The 24,882-nt window shown below is 38.3% G+C and overlaps 1 long non-coding RNA gene across 1 annotated transcript in view; it reads left to right on the forward strand.

Moving 5' to 3' along the window:
• The window catches only part of LOC110395252, a 34,862-nt gene continuing 10,245 nt past the window's right edge, over positions 266-24,882 (forward strand). The window contains exons 1-2 of the long non-coding RNA XR_002436261.1: positions 266-498; positions 3,273-3,341. This is a non-coding gene — a long non-coding RNA (uncharacterized LOC110395252). The remainder of the gene's footprint in view (positions 499-3,272; positions 3,342-24,882) is intronic.

Below are 24,882 nucleotides of genomic sequence, written 5' to 3' on the forward strand. Positions count from 1 at the left end.
CCTAAGATTTACAAGATTGGTGTGATTCTAATCAGCAGCATACTGCTCAAGCACTGTTTATGAGAACATGTTGATATGGAAAATAGGGCTGAAAATATTGTAAAAACACATTCAGTCTGGTATGGAAACAACTTCCAAGAAGTTATTTTTGAACAATTTCCACTTCTTGTCTTGTCCTTAAACAGGAAACAGTAAGAATCATAACAATAACTATGTTTAGGTTCTTAAGCTTTACAAAATCTTGCAAGCAAGTTAAAGTCACTGGCACAAGTACTGGGAAATTCTTATTAAATTCAGATACATTTTACCATACTCATTTTTTGCTTTCCTGACAAAGAACAACTGTAACTCCAAAGGTATTTTCATCAAAAATACTTTTTAGAAATCAAAGATTACGTTCCTGTCTGTGACAATGCTTTGACAGCAAAGGACTTCTATCAGCTTTCCTCAGTTGGAGAAACTGGCTGAGAGCTCCTTGTTTAATGATTTCTTTAACATGTAAGTACATGAACTATAATGCTTGCCATCATCCTGAAACTGTAAGTAAATGTCCAGAAAATTAATCTCCTCACTTCTAAGTGCACAAAAGTCTACTTCAGGATGGGATGGATTTTTGTTCAGATTAATAGAAGGAACTATGCATTGTGCTTCAAATATACTGTTTGTCCAAGTGAGTGCCAGTGACACTGTGGGTGTGATGTGTTTGCCTTAGGTGTCCTTGGTTGTTAATAAAGGAACTGATAACTAGCAAGCAGAATAGTAGCTATGGGGAAAAATACACGCTGTAACTTTTTTTTTTTTGTCAGATTAAAGAAAACAATTAAAGAGAGCATTTTACACCTGAAATTACTGCTAGCAGGAAAAAAATTAAAAAAGTAAAAAAAGGCACTTCTCCCATTTCGTATCACTCCAATCACTCAGCATGTTCTACTTGTTTTACTGGATAAATCATTTTGTTAGCTAATCATGTTTGTAACAAAAGCTGACACAGTGCATGGAAAGCTGAGATGCATGATAACTGCCCGTGTGTCTGCTTCAGATGTCCATTGAGTGTGTGTGCCTTCCTAACAGAGAGGATTTATGTCAGCAACCTTCACAGTTCTCATGTTGAACTATTCTTGTTGGAGGGGTTAATTTTGGATATAAACCAGAAAGGAACTTATTACCATGAGGGAGAAAAAATACCTCATAAACTTCATGGAATTTTTATCTGTGGACTGTATCTCGAAGTCTTAAAAACAAATTTGACTGGTACCTGTGAGAATTGAACCATGCCCTTAAAACAACTCTTCTCTTTTTCTTTTTTTCTTGCAAGTGAATTCAGCATTTATATTTCATCTGGGTTGTTCTAAATATCTTCTCCTTACTCCTCACTTACTTAGTTCAAGGGTAGGAGCAGATATGTGTTTTATTTAGAAGACAGTATTTTATGTAGGTGATGGATTTTGGCAGAAAAAGAAAAAAAACTAATGATCTTTTTTAAACTTCAAGGAATTATTAAGAAACACTATACAAAATATGATTGTATGATAGGAATTCAGACAGCCAATTCCTGCACAGATTTACAAAAGGAGGGACCTAATAAAGCTATCTTGTTGAAAAGGATCTTAGAAAAGTTGAACGAAAAAGGAGCATAGTAACTGAATTAAATGCTTGTTCCCTTTCTCTGTTTTTTAACCTTTACTCCAAGCCATTGTGAATAGATTACTGTAGTGAAACTACATATACTCTACAGTGCCATTACTTCAGTTTATTGAAGAATATGCAAGGACGGAAAGTAATGCATACTCCCTTATCTTTGCTGGAAGGAACTACTAACACGTACACAGACATGCACACATCTATGTGTATATATAGATGTATATATACATGTCATACATGGAATTATTTGTTCCTTGATGTTAAAACAAGATGTTTCAGTTCTGCAGGAAAGGACACTTCCTCCAGATGTGCACTCTTTTCAAGACACAAGTCTAGATGATGTTGCAGAATGGGAATAGGAGGAATGCTGTTTGGCACCTGCTTGCTCTGCAGCTGAGCAACAGGATTTCTGAATGCCGTGGCACTAAAGCACACTTTGCAAACAGTAAAAATCTCCAATGAGTATGTTTCTGCTGGAATTTCAGAACTCAGTGTGTACGGATGAGAAGACTTTGGGCAGCCTGAAATAAGCCTTTAACCATTGAAGTTTTTCAGAAATTTAGGTCCAGTTTGATGTAAATCTCGTTTCTTAATACATACTGAGTACAAAATGGAAATATCTCCCCACTATTTTAAAGTGACCTGATCTTCGTGCTTCATAACATTTCAGCCACATTAAGAGCTCTCTCCTAAGGAAAACAAGAAACAAGGAGTCTGCCACATCTCCAATAATATTCAAAAATAAACAGTGGCTAATTAATCTGACAAAAATGTTATGCTGTTGCTGAGTTTAATTTTGCATTCTCCCACTGTTTAATCTTCCACCTTGTTTCTCAGTGAAGCTGAGGAAGTAATCTTTTCTTCTGGGTAACTTAAAATAATGACAGTCTTACAGAACTACATTTGTTTCTCTATAAGCATCCCTCTTTCCTTTCTCTATTTTGAACTTCTTTTTTGAAGTAAGAGTAACTAATTTTTTACTGTTTTTCAGTAAGCGTTGGAAACAGATTGCAATAGCGGTCTCAGTAATACTTTATTAAGAGAGTTTTATTGGCAACTTTTTCAATGTATTCATTTGTTTATACATCCAAGATTGATGTTTATCTTCTAAGTGTTGCTGTCTCTCCAGGAACTATGTTTAACATTACATACCAAGGAACATGAAATCCATGTCAGCATCACTGCTTTCCAGAATGTAATCCCCTTTTTTTATAAATATGGCTATATATGCTGTTCGTGGATGAATGAACACGCATTTTGCTATGCTAAACTGCTTATTGTACAATTGCACCTACTTTATCAAGTTAGTTTGATTGCTAAGTGCCACTGATGTGAAGAAATGTGAACTCTACAGTCATTCACAGTAGAATTCCTCTTGTCAGACTTCAGTTATTTAAAAACTGGCCAATCAGGCTGCATTAGCCATCTAGGCTAAAGAGATAGATAACGATAGATAACAATAATTCATATTATAATGAACAGAATGAACCACAATCTGCAAATGCTTGCTTTCCCTCCATTGTACAGGAAGGCAGATGTCATGATTTGCTTGGACTTCTTTCCTAGCTTATAGAGAGATAAAATACATCAGATGTTCCAAATTTTAAGACTTTTGCCCTTCTCTATTACAGTACTGATGACAGGTTGTCCTTGTGAACCATGCCAGGAACTTCTTATCCTGTCTCTCTCCTCCCCTGCAGGTAACTATACTGAAGGAGTAGTAAATGTAGATATTTTAACAAGATCAGTGATACTGTGCTGCACTGCCAAGACCAATATTCATGTGGAGATGCTATGTTTTCTCTTCTGGTATCATGCTCTCTGGGTTTCTCTTTGTGGTTTCTCAGAATATGTTTTTTTTCTGTATTTTTACAAAATGTAAAGTGGAGTTTATGTTTATGAAAAGAGGCTTGGAAACCAGAAATATTTCTCTCAGAAGTCCAGTAAGGGCATCAAGAGGGCAAGTGAACATTGTTATGAGCATAACCCTTTAGGATCACACACTCACGAGAGAGTGGGCAGATCTGACTTTTGTGGCAGTTGACCTCGAGGTTGCTGCAATATTCAGCTTTGAGAGCTCTCTCCACCTGGAATTCTGTTGATGTAATCTGTTTCCTTCTCATAAAGTTCAACAGATATCAAAAGATATTCATGATTTTTAATCAGTGGTAGCCTGGGCTAGATTTGAAGACATGAACAAGAGTAGAGAGGCTTCCATTCTCAAAGGATGTATTTTTTGCATCCTGAAAGTTTCAACCAAAAATATCAGATTACAGAAAAAAATATAATCTAGGCCAAAATCTTCCCACTTACAACTATGCAAACCTCATTGATTTCCTAGCCAAAACCTGATATTGTGAATCTCTAGTAGCAGAGGAAATAGAAAGGTCACGCATTTATCCACGGATCACTGATTTCCTAATTATATTATCATAGATTATGAGACACAGCAATGCTATCCAAGCTTCTTTGGTTGTGAATGTACTATCAAATGTATGCCATAAATACATATTAGAACTCCTATATAGAAACACAGCAAGTTTTTTATATTGCCTGTATAAATTATATGCTGAAAAGTTTCTGGAGATTTTAAAATGAAGTAGGTCTTAATTTGATCAGGATTTCAGGATGTTTTTTCAAGGAAAAGTGATACTGTGATTAAAGCACTAGGCTGGTATTCCCTCACAAAATTCCTGCTTTCTCCTAATAATATCTTCTGGTCAAATCACTGAATTGCAGAGACAAGCCTTTCATAAACGGAGTTAGGGCACAGTAACAGTATAGCAAAACCTATTAGGCAGACTCTCGGCTCCAGGAGTGGAATTAATTACACTGAAAAAAATATTTCTCTGTTAGGTGGCTATGTGACATCTTTTTTACTGGAAGGAATTAGTTTTTTGCACTAGAATACTCAACAGCCATATCTGGGAACTGAGATGTTTCAGAGAGCCAGTAGGAGCCAAGAGAGATATAGAATCGAAATTTCACCTCCTGATGGAGTTGGATGCATGTTTCAGTGCTGTAGTAAAGCAGAATTTATAAGGATTTATCATCTGAAGAACGGAAAGTCTTTGGTTTATCTTTCTCCACTACAGTTTTCTTTCCAGATTGTGTATCATGCATCAGACCGTTGCTGAAAAAATCAAATCTATTCTGCAGAGCAGAATCTCCCTTTCCTCTCTGAATGTCCTGAGCTGAGAAATACTGCTTGTCTGGTTTCACGTTGATCTGACTTGTCTTGGAGATACAAGCACTAATTTCACACAGAAAGTCTCATTGTCTTTTCCTACAGTCACTCCCTTAGTATCTCATACTAGGGACTCAAACCTCTTAAGTCTAAGAAGCACGCAGAGATCAGGGAGGCAAGGTGCTGGAGGCATTCTTCATTCACAGGGTACCATCCTGATCACTACCATCTCTGAGTGGAGGTAGCCACATGGGCAGTCAGCCTAGAAAAGAGAAGGGAGTTACTGATCTGTTCAGTAGGCAGAACATTAGGTAGAGATTTTTTTCCCCTGAAATTTAAGGCAAGATTATCCTAAATCTCTTTGCTGGATCAGAGGTCTCACACTAAAGACAAGGGCACACAAGTCTTGTGCTGAACCACAATGTTTTACTTCTGTGAAGCAGATGGTCTGTAGGCGTCTAGATACCTGGCTGCCCATGGCTATGGTGCACTGAGCTTAGCAACTGAGCTGGCCCCTTCCAATCCTATTTTCCTAAAATAGCAAGTGAGCATGGGAGCAACATCTCCTTTCTTCCATATTTTCTTTGTGGCACTTAGTTGTTAGGCTTTTTTCATTGCAGAGACTCTATGCATGTTTTCATCATTTCATTATGAGGCTTCAACCATGGCTGGGGCCTGAGATGTTACCATAATTTAAATAGAAAAATCTTGAAATTTCCTGGAAATCTCTCCTCAGCATCTGGCTGCACAACTAATGCACAATTCACTTCATATAAAAGTACAGTCTGATTGCACAGGTTTTGACAAGCTCTGTTACTGCAGCGTGGCCTATATCTTTCAACAGACCTCAGGTCTTCACTCTCATATCTTCTCACCTCTTAAAAACAAATTACACATGATTATAGGCTTAGTGAAAATAACAAACTGTCATGCGCCAGACCTTATCTTGTGGACATCAGCAGTTGAAAGCAGAAGATACCACCCAACATTAGGCAACCTTCTCCATGTGGAGTGATGTGAGTGGCAAGATGGGGTCACCAGCTCAGCACGCACACAGCTACAGGAAAGGAATTCTGCAAGTGCAGCGTGCCTGGCCCAGCCAAGCACGGAAAACATAATCCTTGAATTGAGATGCCGGTACAAGGCTGCCTCCCTTTGATGTCAAGCAAGATGTGAGGCATCAGCCACAGGTATGCAAACATGAAAGCTGAGCACCATCAATCATGAGGGAGCAGCTGCCTCGGCAAACCAGACAGAGAGTGGTTTTCCATTTGGCTAAAACAAATACAGTTTGAGAGAAAAGAAATAACTGCAGCCATATCTAAGTCACAGCTGAATTCCTCACTGCCAAACACAGGAAAATGACAGCTTTCAGATACACATTTTATTGAGACTAGTTATTACAACAAAGCGATGGGTTAGGAAAGCAAAGATATTCACTTTTCTACTTAGAAAAGAAGGTAGACTTCATGCTACACAAACAGTTGCCTTTCTGTGAGTTTCTCTGAGACTTTATTCATCATAGCAAGCCATATGCTTCTTGAAGAGTTCCATGCATTTGCTCTGCAGATGTAGCTTCCATTTTTATTATCACTTCAGATTGGTTTGTCTGAATCCCTTTGTTATAAGCATTAAGACCTACATCACATCATTTCCCACAGCTAGCTATGAGGGAAATATGGATCCCTCGCATTTGATGACTGCTCTGGGATTTCCTGGATCTGCAGTTTAGATGCAGAGGGTTGCACATGTGCTGCAAAGGACAAAGAAAGCTAAGGAATGGATGGAAACCTGCTTCATTTTTTCCAGTCCTTCTGTTTAAGCTGGCAGAGCCAGTACTCCGTACTGTGCTACACTTTAAATAGAAATGCCACAAAGCCGACACTAGCTTAGCTAACATCTCATTATTTTCCCTGATCCAGGAAAACTCTTCATTTCAGGCTTACCTTTAATAGCTAAATGGTTCACGGAACTTCTTACAACTCAGCATGAAGAATTTCCACAGGCAGAAAAGTACCTATTTCTCTGTATCAATTTTTGAAAACTGCCCACATGAGAAGACTAAAAATCTCAAGATACCTATCAGTGTGGTCAGCTGAAGTTTGGAGCCCTACTTCTGTGTTTGCTGTATCCTGGGCTTCCTTCTCTGCCCTGCACCACCTAGCTTTGATATAGGACTGCTGACAAAAGTCATCTGAAGACTGAAGCACTCCAATCAAGGACTTCTGCAGTACTCAGATCACTTTTTCAGCTGTTTCAAATCACAGTGGCCCATCTAACCAATGATGCAAACCACAAGGAGCACACAAGTCTGCATTCTTTCTCTTCCCTTGTGCCCCACTGACAAATGGGTCGAATGCAAGTCTTCATACATCTTTTCAAAACCTTGAACAGGGCTGGCTTAAATTACTGAGCACACTTTATACTGTGTGACTCCCACATCACTAACATTCTGCTGGAAGGACATACTTGTCAACTTCAAGTAAATATTGTGAATGCAGGGAACAAAAGCTTACTAAAGGACAGCCTGTGACCCTGGGACATACTCCTCAAAAGGCATGAATTACCAGGACCAACCATACCAGAGTGAAAGGCAATGAGATTTTCTTTCATTTGCTCTCTCCCACAGCTGCAGCAGAGGATCAAGGAAAGAAGCAGCCACTTAATCAGCAAATAAGCAGTGCACTGCAGAGTGGGGAACTGCATGCTACACAGAGCAGTTAATATGCCTGTCCTTCATTGATAGAGGCTAGTCACATGCATAAAATGAAAGGCAGGGTTTTGTTGGACCCTGGAAGTGCTCAGCATTTCATAAGACTACACAGTTTTTGTATTTCCAGTTCATCTGAGGTCAGATGCCTTCACTTTTTGCTTGTCCTCCTCAATTACTGCAGATAACAATTTTTTCCTGTGCGTTTATTTCTCAGTAGCAGGACTAAGTAGATGAGATTTAGGTGCTCATTTTAGTTTGGTCTGCAAAACAGGTGACTCCCTTTTTAAAATGTACCTTATAATACTGTCAAGTTTTTAAAATATTTCTTGTTTTCCATGTTTTTTCATTTCACTCAGTCTATTAAGTATATACTGATGAATTACCCTGATGAAGCATTAATGTTATTTATGCTCATGAAATTTGGCTTAAAGTCCAAATTCCTTTATTTCAGAAAGAAAACAAACTGTTATTTATGATGCTGTAGGCTGTTGTTTTAATACTTCACATTACTTATAGTGTTCTAAATAATAAGGCTATTTACATATTTTTTTCTGTGTTTATGAAAAACAAATATATCTTTTAAGCTGCGTGTTTTTAATGATAAAGTTCTCCTTTATGTACACGTATGAAAAGATCCCAGAACAGAAGAGACTGTTCTTTCTGTAGGACAGAACAGTTGTACAGCTGGTTACATTCTAGGATGAATGAATTTCTCAGCAATACAGATTCTTTAACTGTAAGCAGTGATGCCCTCTCCTCCTTGCTGGTACTGGGGGGAGTTTTCCCCAACTTCAGTTACAAGCACCTGGAAAAAGTCCATTGTTTGAAATTTTAATTAGGGATTTTCCAACATTTGTTCATGCTAAACTATGCAGTACATACTAAGGCAGAAAATTCTATTATCAGGGTTTGCTTTTTAACAAAAATATAAAATATTTAATCACAGAAAAGGCAATGTTCACATCCTTGTCTTTTTTTCCTCTACAAATTATGTCTTCTGGGAACCCTTTATTAACAACAATGTAAACATTATATATGACACAGAACATCTTTGGAAATGTATTTAAAATATATCTGTATTGTAAGCAATTATAAGGAAATGTTGCTGTATGCTTATCAGCATGCTTAAATACTAGGCAAGCTTTAGTTTAGAGATCAGTGATGCTCTGCAATCTAGGTGAGCAGCTGCTATATCACTGGTGAGCAAAATTCCCTTTATATTTTGCTTCTTTTTGAAACATCAGGCTTTTTGGTAGAAATGTCTGGGATTCATTAATGAAGGTTATGTAAGAACACATAAATCCAGCTTCCTTTAACTGCATACAGAGGGAAATGGTTTTGTTAAATAGCAATTGTCATTTCAGAATGAATTATAATTTAAGATGCATGATGCCATTTTTTTTCATGTTGTGCCATTTGGTCTCTGATCAGTGAGGAGGCCCAGAACTTTCTATGGAATCAATTAACCCTGAAGACTGACTGTAGTTATAACCTCAGGCTTTAATAGAAACCACTGGACTCCTTCTTTAGCCACCTCTAAAGTAATGCGCAACTTGAACCATACAACCTGTGAGCCAACTGGCCAGGAGAGTAGGATTCCCTCCATCCCTCCTTTTGCACTGCTATGTAAGATATCTAGGTGGCTGGAGCAGAGTGTGACAGTAAGTAAAACATGTAGGAGATGTCCTGCCAGCAAATTTGGAGATCCTTGGCTTCATCCCTCTTAGCACAGTCAGCCAGGAGACGGAGGCATATGCAAGGTGCTACAGTGCACTGAAACTGTGCTCCAGCCCAGACGCAAAAGGTCTCTTAACACATTTGGTGATCATCAAGGCTACCCAATGAAATTCTTGCTAAGGGTGTTGGCTAAATACACAGAAAGACACAAAGACATAAAGACATAAATTTTGCCAAAATATACCTGAAGAACATTATTTCTTCAGCATCAGGTTACCTGTTTTAAATCAATTTTTTCTGTTTTTATTGTTATTATTATTATTTTTCTTTGTTCCTCCTTTAAATCTGCACTTTTTTTTTTTTTAGCATGGGTCTGTTTCTCATCCTGGAAAATGGCATGTGAGGTGAACCACTATATTATTTTTGTCTTTATCTGATTTTATACAAAATAACAAAGTTCAAGGATTTGAAAGCATTAGTTAAAAAAAATATAAGAAAAAAAGAAACAAACAAAAAAAACCTACCCAAAGAATTTCCACAACTTCTTGCAAAATATAATCAAGTTTTTAAAAAAGCTAAAAATCACCACTGCCTCACCACACATCTCCCACCCTGTTCCCACTAAATCCAAGGGAAAATCCAGTTTTGCAGTATGCCTAAGAGGGACGACAGATGTGGTTGCCTTAAGACCAAAGACAAAATACATTGCAAGAACAAGCATCCGCGCTAGCTAGTGACTTCCCAGCAGCCCGATATTTCTATGCTGAGCAGGTTCCAGCCTGTGAGTCTCATCTAATTGCTGCGATGACAGATTCACAGTGGGAAAGAAAGAGGTGGTCTCTCCAGCAGATGGTTCCATGCCACTCAGCCAAAGCCAAAAATCTCCCCCACAAAACAGCCGACCAGTGGCTTTTAATCCCATGGTTCAGGGACATTGTAACTCTATAGTCTTGCTCACATCCGGAGGAAATGAGAGTCTGGCATGGAAAGGAAAGCACGGTGCTGCCTGCAGATCATAGCGTGCTCAGCTGATGAGTTGGCAGCAGTTGGGGACTATGGCAACCTCACTGCCAGCCCTCTCCATGCCCACAGGAAGATTTGCCATTATATTTGTATTTCACTCACTTTAGCCAAGATTTGAAGCCAAGTTATTGTTTATTTGTTTTACTGCTTGGGAACAGTCTTTCTTACCATTTTCTTTGAAGATTTTAAAATATACATTGGTTTAAATATCATATAATAATGTTTATCTTCTAGACCTTGTACTCAAGAGTTCATTCTCATAACTGTTGAACAAGGTCAAAGCCACCACAACGAGAGCAGCGTTTTAGTCTCAGAAGGCCAAAATTAACTGTAACACCATAAAAACAAATCAAGGTGGAACACAGCAGGAAAAGGATGCCAATGGACTTGTGGTTAGGTTGAACCTGAGAAAGGTCAGCATAGGTGTGAATGAAATAACTTCTGTCCTGAACATATCAGCTGTGGATCACAAAAATGAATTTGACTCAGTTCACACGGAAAGGGAAGCTGAAAGGGAGGAACAAAGCCTGTGACTGCGTACATTTACCCACAAGCCTGGAGTCCAAAAACACTTTTCTGAAAAGTTCAAGCACCTATGTATAGATTTAAATATAAGTGGAATTTGAAAATTTTTTTTTTTTTTAATGAGAAATCATATCTCCATTTAATTTGGATCCCATTATAAATCCAAAATAAATCCTTTGTGTTTTGGCAATCCAACTAATCCTTTCCCCTCTTAACCTAGGCTTTTTTGTCATTGTTCATGAAGATATTTAAATTCAGAATATTTTATTGTTCTAAGACCACTGGTTTTTACTGATTTTTATTCCCTTCACATGAAAATATTCTTTTATTTATAAGTGCTTTGGTTGATCAAAGTTTCCCCTTTTTTTTTTCCCCTAGAAGAAGCAGTTAAATGGAAGCAAAAAGCAGAGAAGAGAATATGATGTATGCCTTCTTTGATGAGGTCTGCTTCATGTTAACATTGGTGTCAACAATAACAGAAGTGATAGGAAGAGTTCTGAAAGTCACAAGCTAACTTTTTATGGACATGCTCTGCTCCTCCAAAATATTATATGAAATGTGATCTATATTGGGAACAGATAAAAATCACAGTTCATTTGATTCAAATATGAAAAAGAAAGTTCCAAAGAGGACAGTGTCACCTGACAATGGGGATGAGATCAAACTCACCTGACTGTAGAAGACTTATCTCAGTAGTTTCAGGCATCAACTTTGAGTGAGCTGAATTATGCTCTAGAATCCTTCCCTAAAAAAAGGAACCTAGATCAGGTCAGCTCACATGCGTCCATGTTTGCTCAGGTGAATTCTACCATAGATATTTGCAGTGATAAGCTCAGCGACACAATGCAAAACTCTTAAACTGAATAGTTAAATGGTACTTCTTTTGCTAGAAAAGGCTTGGTTTTTTTTCTCCAACAGCATAAATTGTTATCATCCAATCTTTCTAACTCTTAAAAGAATAAACTTCACTACAATTTCTTATCTATTTTTTTCCAGCTCTCTTAGCTTAATTTTCCACTTTAGAATAGCAGCATTTTCCTGGGGACTTGGCATTGCTTCTCCATAGTTGTATTGGCTGTGGACAAGGGCACCAGATTTTTGAGCTGAAGGTTTGACTTTTAAGTGACTAGTATCAGGAAGGAACATGCCCCAGCACCATGGGGTCTCTGTTCTCCTGCAGGTTTTGTTTTGGTTCTTCATATCACAAATTTTTTAAGGCAGCACAGATCTTAGTAGGAATCGGCTCCTAGACTGCTGCTATAGGTAATACCTACAATAAGTTCTTCAGCATTTTTGCTCAGATTTTCCTGTAAAGCCAGAGTAAAATATTGAATAGCTCTTCTGTTCTCACTTAATGGCAGCTGTATACAGCCCAGCAGCAGAACAAAGAACAAGGTGCAGGCCTCTTTACTCTGAATCCACTCTGTCTGCTACATTGCATTATCTGGACAGAAATTATTCTGGAATGAAGTAGAAAGAAAGGGGATGGTAACATTTTGTTTGAGGGTGTCATAAGTCTTTTCCAAATTCCTCCATCCCATTTTTGTTCTTGTGGAATGTTATATTCAAACCCATAGCACATTAATGTCAAGGAAACCAAGGAAGGAATTAAAGCCTGTGACAGAAAGAGTCAGCCTCAAATGCTGGTGGAGCTGCCTGGTACCAATTAAGGAGTGGTTATGAGAGGGGTGAGAGATAAAGCAGGAAAGTTTTATAGTGTAGGAGAGAACAAGCAAGAGGCAGTTCTGGGCTAGTCGTAGGGGTAGTAAGCAGTGCCAGGTGTTTGAAGCTATCAAAGAGGGGAGATTTATAGGCTTTCTCAGTAGACAAAAAGCTGCTTTCTTCTTCCATCTGTAGGTAATGAGATACTGGTAGGGCCTAAACCAGCTACATGCTGAGGTGGAGATGATACCAAAAAGTTAGCATGAAGGTTACTGGCTCTTTGCTTAAGACAGTAACAAGGATTCTGATTTAATGTTCAGTAGAGAGGGTTACTGGTGTTGCAGGACGTGCCCCTACCTGCCTTGTTAACCTTTTGAGGATTTTAATTTTTAAAGAATCTGATGAATGCCCCTCTCTGTCTGGTAATTTTTAGAAAATAGAGCTGGCCAAACAGACTGCCTGCTGACTTCTACTTTTGCAAAATTCTTCTTCCCTGAAAAAGACAATGCATTTCTCAGCTTCTTCTTAGAGCAAGCTGGATATTATTAGTCCTTATTCCCGGTTGCTAGGTTGTCTGCTGCTCCCTGTCTCTGTCTTCCTATTTGCAAAATCATAATCTATAGTAAGAGGTGCATAAATCATAGTGAATAACTAATTTTTTTTACTTGAAAAAAAAATACACTTTTGAATTTGGATGTTATTTCCTTTCCTAAACAAAAATATTATCTCTTTTTTTGGAGTACAAGCGTGAAATAAGACTGCAGAATTGTCTCTTGACAATCCTACTGCAGGACATCAAGCATAAGAAGTTTGAATGGCAGAAGTGGCTCTGGGTACAAGCTTCTGCCTTGGAGGCTCTGTGGCAGACAGCAGTATGGGAGCTGCAGATGAAAGGACAGATGTGGTAACAAATAAGTGTCCAGCTGGGGGACAATGATCCCTTTTATCTGCTTTCCTTCAAGGGCTAAAATGCACAGCATAACAGTGAATGCATTGAATTTAAATTATTTTTATGATGATAAATGCTAAACCTAGCTTTACATTTCCTTTTTGAGTGCTGCTAGCTAAGTCCTAGGGAAGCATGCACTTGCGTTGTCTTTGTGGTAAAAATGATCAAAATGCAAAGTCCTAAATTTATGTGTTTTCCTCTACACATCTCTATTGTGGCATAAGCATTGTTTTCGGAGTCTGCCTTTTGTTCAGTGGTCATTTGGCAACAGTGAGTGCCGAAAATACAATAGCGGACGTGCTGGAGCACTTATCTGTTCCCGTGATCCTCTGTTGAGCTGTTAAACTCATATAACTTAATGCCAGCAGAACTGTAGTAATTTGAGGAAAAGCTTTTGCAACATGATTCTTCGGGAAGAGGGAGGAGCAGGACTGAGAAGATTCAATCTGCCCTGGGTGAGAGTACTATCTGTTCTTCTCTGTGCAGCTAAAATGCAAGAGTTATTTGACAAGTGATTTTTTTTGGTTTTGCGGACTGCCAGCAGTTTCTGAGCAGGCCTGCTAGAGCACTCCAGGGACCTCTTTCCTTCCCCTTCCTTATGCAATTTTCCTGCAGCTGGTCAAACTTTTTATACTGGGGACTGGCTGAAGTGATTTGGTCTCTAATTAACTCCACTAATAGTAAAAGTAGTTCAATGAAATACTGGCAGTAATTCTGCATAATGCTGTTTTAACAACTTACTGGTAACTTGGGTGTTTTCCTGAGTGGAAAATCTGAAGGAAGTCTGTATTTGCTATTACAGTGCCTCCAACATGCCCTGGATTTCAGAATGTCTTGCTCTTTTCCAAAGGCTTAAAAATGCAACAGTGTATGAGCTGGCTTGACAGACTAGCAATGACAAGGCGAAGTGATGGATGTTGAGGAAATCTGAGCGTGCTGCCAGTGCCACAGCAGTGCCATGCTGGCCACAGCTACCTATCCCAACAGGCTTTTCTCCTGTCCTACACGGAGCCCAAGGACTCAGCCGTGCCCTGCCAAACTTCCTGTTTACAGCCACGCATCCTCTGAAAGCTGCGCGCGCTCTACTTCCCACATGTCCAAAGCTATACACGGATCCCGTAACATCCTGTGCCTTTCCGTCATCATAACCCTTCTTCTTCTGAGAACTGCCGAGAGAAGGCTCTCACAGGATTGTTAACAATCGGTCATCACCTTCTGGATGTGTCAGACTGCTGAGGCCTCCAGGCCACTGGGCTTTCCTGACAAGGAAACAATATCAACAAAATATTTGCCCTTTGTTCCTGCCATATATTGAGTTCGCAGTGTGTCATGGCAGATAGTACACTTCCTATGTGGAGAAAACCTTTTGATTTGAGGCTGAATGTTGCGTAGCCTCCAGAGCACGGCCTGATCCGGGACGGTAGTGTGGCTCAGCACTGAATGAACCTGGCAGTCGCAAAGCTTATCTTCCCGGCTGTCTCCCTGTGGTTACAGCCAAGGTATGTGCACTGTCTGGCTCCTGCCAGCGCTGCAGCCTCCTCAAGGAGAAAACATTCCAGTCTCCAGCTCCCTTCGAAGAGGAGTCCAGATAAAGGTTTTGTCTTTCCCGTTTCTTTCTCTGCCCTCTGCCCTACAAAGCATGCCTGTTGTCCTCAGCAGTCAGTTGACAGAGCTCAGGAGAGAGACAGCAGGCAATGATGAATTAGAACATGAAGAGCAAAATCCTCCCTAGAAAGGAAAATAACAAAAAAATAAAAATTGAGCTCCCTGGTACTGCGGGTAATAACCCTTGCCTTCTAAGGGCTGTCTTTGGGTCAACAGAATAAATAAAACTAAAGCTGAGAATGCTCTTATTTTCAGAAGTATGGTAGCATCTGAACCCAAACCCACGCTTGCACCTGCTTTTGGTGGGAAGAAGACCACACCTCTCACATCACCCTGTGGTTCTGCTACCTGTCCAGAGTGTGGCACATTGCTGGCATGCTGGCATTTCTGTTTGTGACACATGCAGTGTGGGGAGAAAAAAGCTACATAAACAGGACTTGGCCTTAGTGTACAAATCTAACTTTGCCTTACAGAGATAAAATGGCATGATGTTTGGAATTGCTCTTGTTTAAACAGTATGTCCTAATAAGGCTTTCCAAACATTTGGGATTTTAGATCGCTCACAACCTTTCCATTGCTCTTTAAGACAAAATAGCAGCAGCCTCAACCACACACACCATATCAATAACAGAAAGACTATAATTTGCATGCCCCTAGATAAAACGTATAGTCTAGAAATTCTTTCCAACATATGAAGTGATTTAATAGAAGGTAGAACTAAACAAAAATAATTGCTCTAAATTTCGAAGATTCACACTCCAAAGAAGAAAAGACGTTTTCAAATACAAAAGATCTGAAGGTAAAATTCTTCAAAGAAGATTGAATTGGTACAAAACACAAATCTGATGATAAAGGAGAGTAAATTGTTGTTCAATTTACAATAAAATTAATACAGCTGAAAATGAACTGTAAGTTATGGAAAAATTAATTGCCTTATTCCCCAAGTAAAATCATTAATACAGGCAAATAGTAAACAGATCTTTCTTCCTATGCACACTCTCAAAAATAGGCAACAGGTACAGAGTTTGTATGAAATAGGGCTTTGGGGAAAGCAATGAGCTGTTGCTAAAATTCATTAACTCTACAAACTTCTTAATTTTGCCCCTGTCTGGAATACACATACATACTGGCCTTCTCAATGAAAAATTATTTCCACACCTGAACATGTACATGTAAACTCAAACAAAAAGAAACCCGAAGGGGCAATGCAGTTACCTGGCACATGTCTTGGAATTTTAATGCATCTTTCATGTCTGTCTTTCTGTATGTATGCAGTATGTTTGTAGGACCAGAAATGTAAACCTCATTCTTAAGAACTTTTCTTACTCCTTTACTGGATTGCTGGCACATTATCAAGCAGTAGATTTAGTGTCATGTTGCTTTGTTGACACTGGGTTTTTGATATTACCGCTGGCACAGTAAGGCTCAGTTTGCTACAGTGATCTTGCATGGGAAGCTTTATTTTCGCTTGGAGGGAATTTTAGACACCAGCTGAGTATTTTGTCTCACAGGGACGTATTTGACAAACTGTGTGACTGAGTTATATACATTTATTTCTGTGGGGCTGCTATGAAATTGGTGATTTCTTTTAGTTGGATGGTGCTATCTTGTTGCCAGATTGCATTAACAACAACAAAGGTTACTCAAGTTCCCTGTGAATTTTGCTGTGACTGAGTCCCCCAGGTAATTCAGGAAAAGTCCAGCCCAACAGCATCCTATGGCTATTGTGTGAGTGTCATTGAGTCAACAAAAGGGTCTGACCCTGAGTAAATTTGCACAGGGCCAAGATAAACTTAGCCGTCTCAATAACCTTCACACTTCTTTCTTCCTTCCTTCCATTTCAAAATATACTAGTTTCACTCTGTAGTAGCACAGATGCTTTCTGAGCCACCGCGACCTTCCTTTCCCTTTCTAAATCTCATTATCATATTTCTTCCTCCATCCAAATTTTTACTTATTCTGTGGATCTTGCTGGCATGAGCTCTCAGAAGAGCCTTTGCTCTTGTGGCTCTAGGATGGCACAGCTACTTGCAAGTTTACAAAGGGATGCAGACTGGCATTCACAGCGCTTGCTCCTCCCAGAAATGAAAGCTTGGAAGAGATCTACAGCCTTACACTTAGGGGTATTGGTCAGCCTCTAGTTTAGGGCAGATTGCTTCACGTTTGTCACCTGACATCTCACATACTGTCTTCTGAAGTATACCTGCTCTAACTGCTGGTCTGCACATCTCCATGATCCTCTTTGTCTTGTGAGCCATCAGGTTACTTCAAAGCCTTAAACATTGTCATAGCCATAGACAGCAATTATTTCCAAGCTTCAGCCACTGCTTTAATTTTCAGTCAAGCCAAAAGGGAATGTATACAATCCCTAACTAAAAGTTAATAAGAACCCCGATAATTTCACTAGATGAACATGGATGTAAGGTTGTAAATAAATGTAGCTGTGTTTAGTCATGCTCTAGTCTGTACAGTGCATTATGGTCACTGGTCTTCCTATTGACTTCCATTGCATGACTCCCTCCTTGAAGCTACAAACACTTCAGCAGGTGAATTTAACATCAGCTGTAAAACTATGATTATTTGAGTTTGAATTATCCAAGGACTTCAGGAATCCAGTTAGCACAGGCCACAGGCATGTTTATTTGTATTAACAGTATTCACTAGATGGAAAAAATAAATGCTGCAAAATGAAACAATGTTCAGTAACAAATATTGTATTGAGGACCTTCAACAAAACAAAACAAAACAAAACAACAATAACAATAACAAAAAAAGTAGAAATGAATTTATGGAGGTCTCTACCCACCCTTTTCCCTTTCAGCTGACAGCTCAAGCTCCATACCAGGAAAAAGGCGTATGCCCGGTTCTAACTTTGCTCTGCAACACTAATTAAACACTGCCTCTGGAAGAGGTGTCATCCTTGGGGAATAGCTGTTAAATTGAGGTCATGTCTGCACATCTCTGTTATTTGTCTATGTGTCATTTTTATTTAAAGAATATGGAAATATATGCCAACATCCTGGTCAATACTTCCTCTCTCTCTGCTAAGCAATTTCTTCTGTTTGAGACTATCTGTAAGCTTTCTGACTGCTACATTTGCCACAGTAATATGCTGCTCTACAGTATTTAACAGAGCGTTCTGTTGAAAGTTCTGTACATCCAAGACAAAATATCTATGTATCTAAGAACCAACACTCACTAGTATGTAGGTAACCCTGCTCTTATCTGAATGTCGACTTGTGTCTTCTAGCACAGTACTTTCTCCCATTCCACACCACAGAAGTGGCAATACATTTCCAGAAACTATTCCTGCTTTTCTGACAATAGAAAAACTACTATTATCTACTCTGCTTTTTATATAAATTCTCTTCTCCATAGATACTAGTGGGGCCTGCATTTAACATTTTCACATTTAGCATTTAACATTTTAACCTTTTTAGGAGACTGCATTATTGCAGACTCTAGGTAATGGAGGGAAAGATCTGTTTTTATTTGTGATATTCAGCAGCTTCTCAGTTCCTCTCTAAATGTATGCAGTGTTTATAAGCCTTTTGTTTTACTGGGTAAGTTATATCCTACTGACAACCTATTGTCCCTGCTACTTGTCAATGAAATCTCTTTGGTAATTTGTTCATTCTTTTTCTTTCTGTTCCCAAGGCAAGTCAAGCTGAGGACTGTGGTACATGTATTATAAAAATTCCTTTACACCACCTCCCAAGGTGAAGGACCCTTAGTGGGGCATTTGTCATAGGGGTTGCCTGAAGACCAGAGTCTGTACCCACAGAGCTGATGAATCAAAAATCTTCCCCTTACCTTTCCTGCCATGCAAGCAAACACCAGGCAGACTAATCCAGAGGATGATCAGGTGGGAGTAAGTGGCAGCTATGTTGGTGCTCTGACAAAGCATAGCAGAGTAGAGGAATGCACCCAGTTTAGCTTCCCTGACAATTTATTTTGTAATATGGGACAATGAGAAGCACTCTAGAGCTATCAGGAAGAGATCTCATTTTAGTTTATTTAAGAATAGGACATGGAATTGGGAAGTCAAGAAGAACACTCAGATAGTATGAATGCATGTGATTTCTCTGTTTCATCTGCAGTTTGAGTTTGCTTACATAGAACGTAGTCATCCATGAAGGGCTCATGCTGTGAAGAACACCATCCATTAGGTCTCCAAACTTCAGTATTACAGTCAGTCTCAGGCAATCTCACTTCTTCCTTGCTCAGAGCAATCTCAACAGAAGACTAACCTTGTCCAAAAGAATGATATTCATTTCAAACTTTCCTTCTTAGATGTCTGTTCTTCCTGAGTAACTAGAAAGTAATGAAAAAATAAGGTAAATAAATTCAAAATTTAGAACTGGAGACAGATGTTTAAATTAACTTCCACACCTTAATCTCATATGCCAGAGATAAATGCATCCCAAAAGTGGGAAGACTGCATTGAGTTTTTAATGACTTCTGGGTCTATGAATGAAAATCTCACCAAAATTTGTGGGAGTTATATGCATCCAAGTTACTAAGAAGAAAGCTTTTTTAATTCCTCATGTTATTGACAATATTAAAATGTGAATTCTTAACTATTTTTTTACTCCATTCATTTCCAGACTCAGAACCTGTGACAGATATATCTTTTACAAAAAGTGCTTAGCCCATTGAGGGAGAACTTCCAGTTTCTGCTTATATTATTCATTTACTTTCTCTCAATTTGATTTAGACTTTTGACACGGACTCTCTACGAAAAAGAAACCTGGAATTTGACTTTTTTTCATTGTTTAACATTTTACCCCCAGTGGAAGATATGACTAAGCTGACGGATACCTAAGGTGGTTAACCAGGCTATACTAATTTCAAATATCCTAAACAGATATGATTCAACTCTGCAACAACAACGAAATAAAACACCCAGCAGTGAAATTTCTCCCCAAAGACATGAAAAGTATATTTGGATTTCAGTTCTCTAACTTTCAACCGGCTCATTTTATAGTGTGACCTTTTCATGTCTCAGGCTAATCCATTCCAGTCATAATTCTATACTGTGGAGACTGGATCCTATGCCAAAAAAAAAAGCTACCTCTGTGGTGAGAGTTAAGAACCCAGAATCTTCCCAGCTAACAGTTAAGTTCCCTCTTCCTTTCTTACTGTATTTCAGTGGTATTGAGACAAAGCTGTGATTTCTGTTGAGGAAGAAAGATGTATAACATATAACACATGGCAAAAAATTAGTTGTTATACTCTGTCCAATTACATATTTTTTGAGATTGATCTACTCCCCACTGAAGTCAGTGGGTGGTTTTCTGCTGAATTCAATAGCTTTGGGAATTATCCAAAATGAAAGAATGAAGTACTAGGACACTACGACACATATAAAGGGCAGGACAGTACATTGGTATTTCAGACTGCTAAAGTACAACTTCTCCTCATATCAGAACAGGAGATATTTGGGACTAGAGAAAGATTATGTATTTTTTCTTCTACTGATTTTTTTTAGATATATCCAAAGAATGCGTGCCAAAATGTGACTCAATCTCATGTTTATGTAAATTCATAAAAGGTCCGTTCTGTAAAAATTAAAACTTGTCTTTAGTACTTTTCAAAAGTAATTACCTTGATTTTCCAAAGTACCTGGGTACTTAGAAAATATTGTTAAATTGTGATAGAGAGTTGCATACCACAAATATTTAAACCCAAGCAAACATCATAAGAATTTCCTCTGATGGTAGTTCATAAGTCATACTATCTGGTAAAATTAGTTGTCTGCATGTTTACACTTTGTTAAATGTGCAAACTATGTGGCACTGCAGCTTTATTGCAACATCAACTTTCAGTGTCAAGCAGTTTCTGTGTCTTTGAGGACATACTGTCTATCAGGCCAGTGGCCTGTAGTAAAGAGTATTTGCATAATGTGAAAAAGTGAAGAATGGAAAAATAAAAAGCATTATAAGATTTTTCAGAGGTAACTTAGTCAATGCGTAGATATTTTTATGTTTAATTAAATTTGGAACAAAATAAAACCCTGAAAAGTTAAAAAGTAATCACGCTAAGGTCATTCTTCCAATGTAAATTTACACTTACTGCATTTATATTTCATAAGAAAGCTTTACAGATATTTTCAAATAACACTCTTTTTTAATAAAATCATTCAATTCAGAGGATAGATAGTGCTCCAGGGATGAAAGACAGTTGTGCAATGATGGCTGTAAGACAAGGAGGTGATATCGGATTGGGTTGCTCCAGCTGAATGAAGTGTAGACTGAACAGTGGTAGGTCAGCGATGAAGACAGGAAGGAGCCAGAGAGTGGGGCATTACCATACTCAGTGTCTACTGAAATCTCACTGAGAGGGAACTCAAGATCCTACATGATCATATGCAAAAAAAAGAGAACATTTTTTACAGTTAAATTTGGGTGGTTTTCGAGAAGTGACCTTGAGATCACAGATGAAAAAAGCTTAGTTAAAAAAAAAAATTAAAAATCCACAGGCAAACTAGCCTACATAGTGTATGGATAATGAGGATATGGAAATGAGAGAGCTGACCAGGGAACTAATTCTTCTCAAGACAAAATCCTGGTGTAGTTTGTCAAGAGACTGTTGCTCATATGAAATATAGATAATACTCCATTTAAGTTTGCCACCTTCTGTCCTTCATTTTCAATCACTACTCTCATGAGCACTGTTTGGTACAATACCCCCTCAAACCTCCAAGACATATTTCAAAATACCTGCAACAAGCATGTCATGCAAATTCTAGTTATATTTCCATATGGAATCCATGGAGTCCGGATGACACTTCAACTTTTGTGTTCTGTGAATGAGTTCAATCCACAGTAGGTGGAACTAGCTCTGACAAGTTTGAGGTTGAATGACTTTGAACTCCTTGATCTAGGGGTGAAAATGAGTCTATGCAAACGATGCCTTTAGCCAGATGTACAAGTATTGGAGTAGAATGGTGACTTAAAGAAACCAAATTAATCTGAATACACTACAGAGAAAGAATCACCAGGACTTAGCAATGATCTCTCTGGAAAGGGCAAGAAATGACAGCAGACGGTGGCAGGGTTTGTCTACTCCCCAAAATACACTGATTTAACCATTCATGCTATCTAGCAGGGCTAAAACTTTACTGGTATGTGTGAAATAAGAAAGAACTTTTCATGTACTACCAGCATAAAAATGTCCCTACAACAGAGAAAGTAGAAAGAAATTAACATAATTGGAAAAAATGTGGAGAGAAGAGAGAGGAAAACTAAGAGGTATCTTAGGAGTTGGAGCTGGGGCTCTCAAGTCTTTACTCTGTTATGAGTAGCTGAGATATATTTCACCTCATTTCACTTCTAGAGAAAATTACAAATACTTACAGACCCCGTAATGGTCATGTAGCATCAAATATTGAAAATCTGAGAAATCTTGATGCATCCCAGGATATTTCCAGATTCCGTATATTGCCTGATTCATGATGGCAATTATCCACTCCATGCTAGGTATGGTAACTAATTAAATGGGCTCATGAAAGCACACTCAGAATCTGGAAGGAAAGCATGAGTGATGTGATTATATTCCTAACATATTCCTTGGTCCAATGCAAGTTTAAAACAGTTCAAATCAGGGGTCTGAATGAATAGAAATCAAGATTTTCTTACCTTTCATGTTACATAAATATATATTTAAGAAAGGAAGAAAGTTGCTTGGAAAGGGGGGTAATGATACCAAAAGACTAAAAAATTGTTGCTGTTTCAGTTCACTAAAAATCTACTCTATATACAAGTGTATAAACATAAGTACCGCTGGATTTGTGTCCATATGAAATACCTATACAGTACATAAATTTAATTTTCTCTGAGCATATATTTGAGTGCACGTGCATCAAAATTTCTAGCTCTTTGAAGCTTTCTGATATTTTTTCCTTTTAATTTATACATTTTTTATTTTTTATATTAAAGCAGATAAAAGCAGAAGGCTCTATTGTGTATCTTCTGAGCACAAACTCTGACTAGGTTATCAGCAATATTTGACATGGTAATATTCCTCCCTTGCCCCTACACTCACTTTAACACACACACGGACACAAATACATACTCAACATACAATAACTTAAATTTTAAAAAATGGAAAAACACTGCAACTCATCTGAGTTTTTTCAGAAGTAGAAATCGCTCCCACCCAGTGTTCAGATCATGGGATCACACTGTCACATGCAGTTTCTATGGCTGATTATACTCAGATGACTTCACAGCCTTTTACCAAAGACTTTAAGCTTTTTTAATGCTACCATTAAAGCTTTTCCTCTGCAACAGTTTCAAGTGCTTTCATTACACATCTCTGACTCCCTATTTTCCACTCCAATGCACACTTCTGAGGACAAAATTACATAAATAAATAAAGCTCACATGTAACAACGTCTTGAGAGACTCAGTACAACAAAAATATGCTTTAGTTACTGATGTTAATTGATTTTAAGCAATCCTTAAACATGTCTGCAACTGCTACTGTCCTCGCTGAAATTATAGCCCTCTCTGGCTCAACTATTCTGTCTTTCAGAAGTTTGACATCATTTTCTCAGTGCAATTATTTGGTTCCATGGAACTATGCTGCAAATTACTGAAATTCAAAGGCACAGAGGCACATTCACCTGCTTGAAATGTTACAATGGCTGAAAATACAAAAACATTATTTCCAGTAGAACTGTCACCTTTGGAAAAATGGCAAGCTATTCTTTTTGTTTGTCTCTTAAAGTCATAACGTTTCTTTTTATTCAGTTTATACTGTATATTATTCTCTCATGTTCTAACTAGGCATTTTTAAATATAATTCACTGCAGCAAGGGACAATGATATTGCATAATGATAGTCAGAGAAAGACAACTTTTTCCTCCTGTAACAGAAAAAAAGTATATTTCAAAGTAAAGAAGAAGGTGCCTTCTATTATGGTCCTGTACAAATTTCATTTATTTTACATAAAAGAAATTCTCAGTATTCTAAGCTTTCAGGACAATGATTTTTATCTGGTTTTTGGTAATGGAAGCTGAGCTATTCAGGGCCATATGGGGTATCTAGCTACAATATTGCAATTAAATTAATTGAAATTACATGGCTAAACCTGCTTGGTACTCAGTCATAGCATTTGCTGCAAGATCCTAAAAACTGGAAAAGCTGCTGTCAGCTTTGAAACTGGATGGATTGCTTAGCCTTCCCAACTCACCTCCCGCTTTGTTGGGCAAATGGTAAACCTTGACATAATTGCTGTGCTTTCCATTTGGCAATAATGTGTGTAAATCATTTCATGTTGTTACAAGGGCTTTGTGGTTACAAGTGTTGCCTATCCCTACAGCTGGAGAATTAAAGTAGTAAGCAGGTGGGGAACTTTCTCACTGTCCTCAATTTAAGAAGCAAAATTCAAACAAGAATAACAGAAAGTAAAAGGAAATTTTTCTGAAGAGGGCTCTGAATCAGGGTTCAGTGGGCTTTGATGTAGAAAACTGCTTGATAGCTTCAGAGCACTAGTATTTCTAAAAGCTCTCTCCTTTATTTTGCCTGTGGTTTCTCATATTGGAAGATGTCTTTGTCCACCTATATTGAATGGGATAATCCAGTGCAGGCAGGTTAGACACTGCCCTCATATTGTCAATTGTTGTTATAAGCCTGAAAGGGAGTTCAAAAGGAAAACAGAAGGGAGCTAGAAAATATCCAGAAAAAATAATAATCCTTCAAGTTTTTCTAAATACTTTCAAATGTTACAGCATTCACTGCTTTGCTGCTAGAACATGCTGACACACAGTGCACACTGATGCAATGGGGCCAGGATTCCACTCAGACTCACTGGGGCTCTCCTTGTTTTGGGTATGAGTCAGTTCCCGATAGGAATGTGAGTATCACTTCCACCCCACAGGAATAGGGAGGTTGT

The sequence above is a fragment of the Numida meleagris genome, chromosome 3 (assembly GCF_002078875.1).
Source record: "Numida meleagris isolate 19003 breed g44 Domestic line chromosome 3, NumMel1.0, whole genome shotgun sequence".
In the NCBI taxonomy this organism is placed as follows: domain Eukaryota; kingdom Metazoa; phylum Chordata; class Aves; order Galliformes; family Numididae; genus Numida; species Numida meleagris.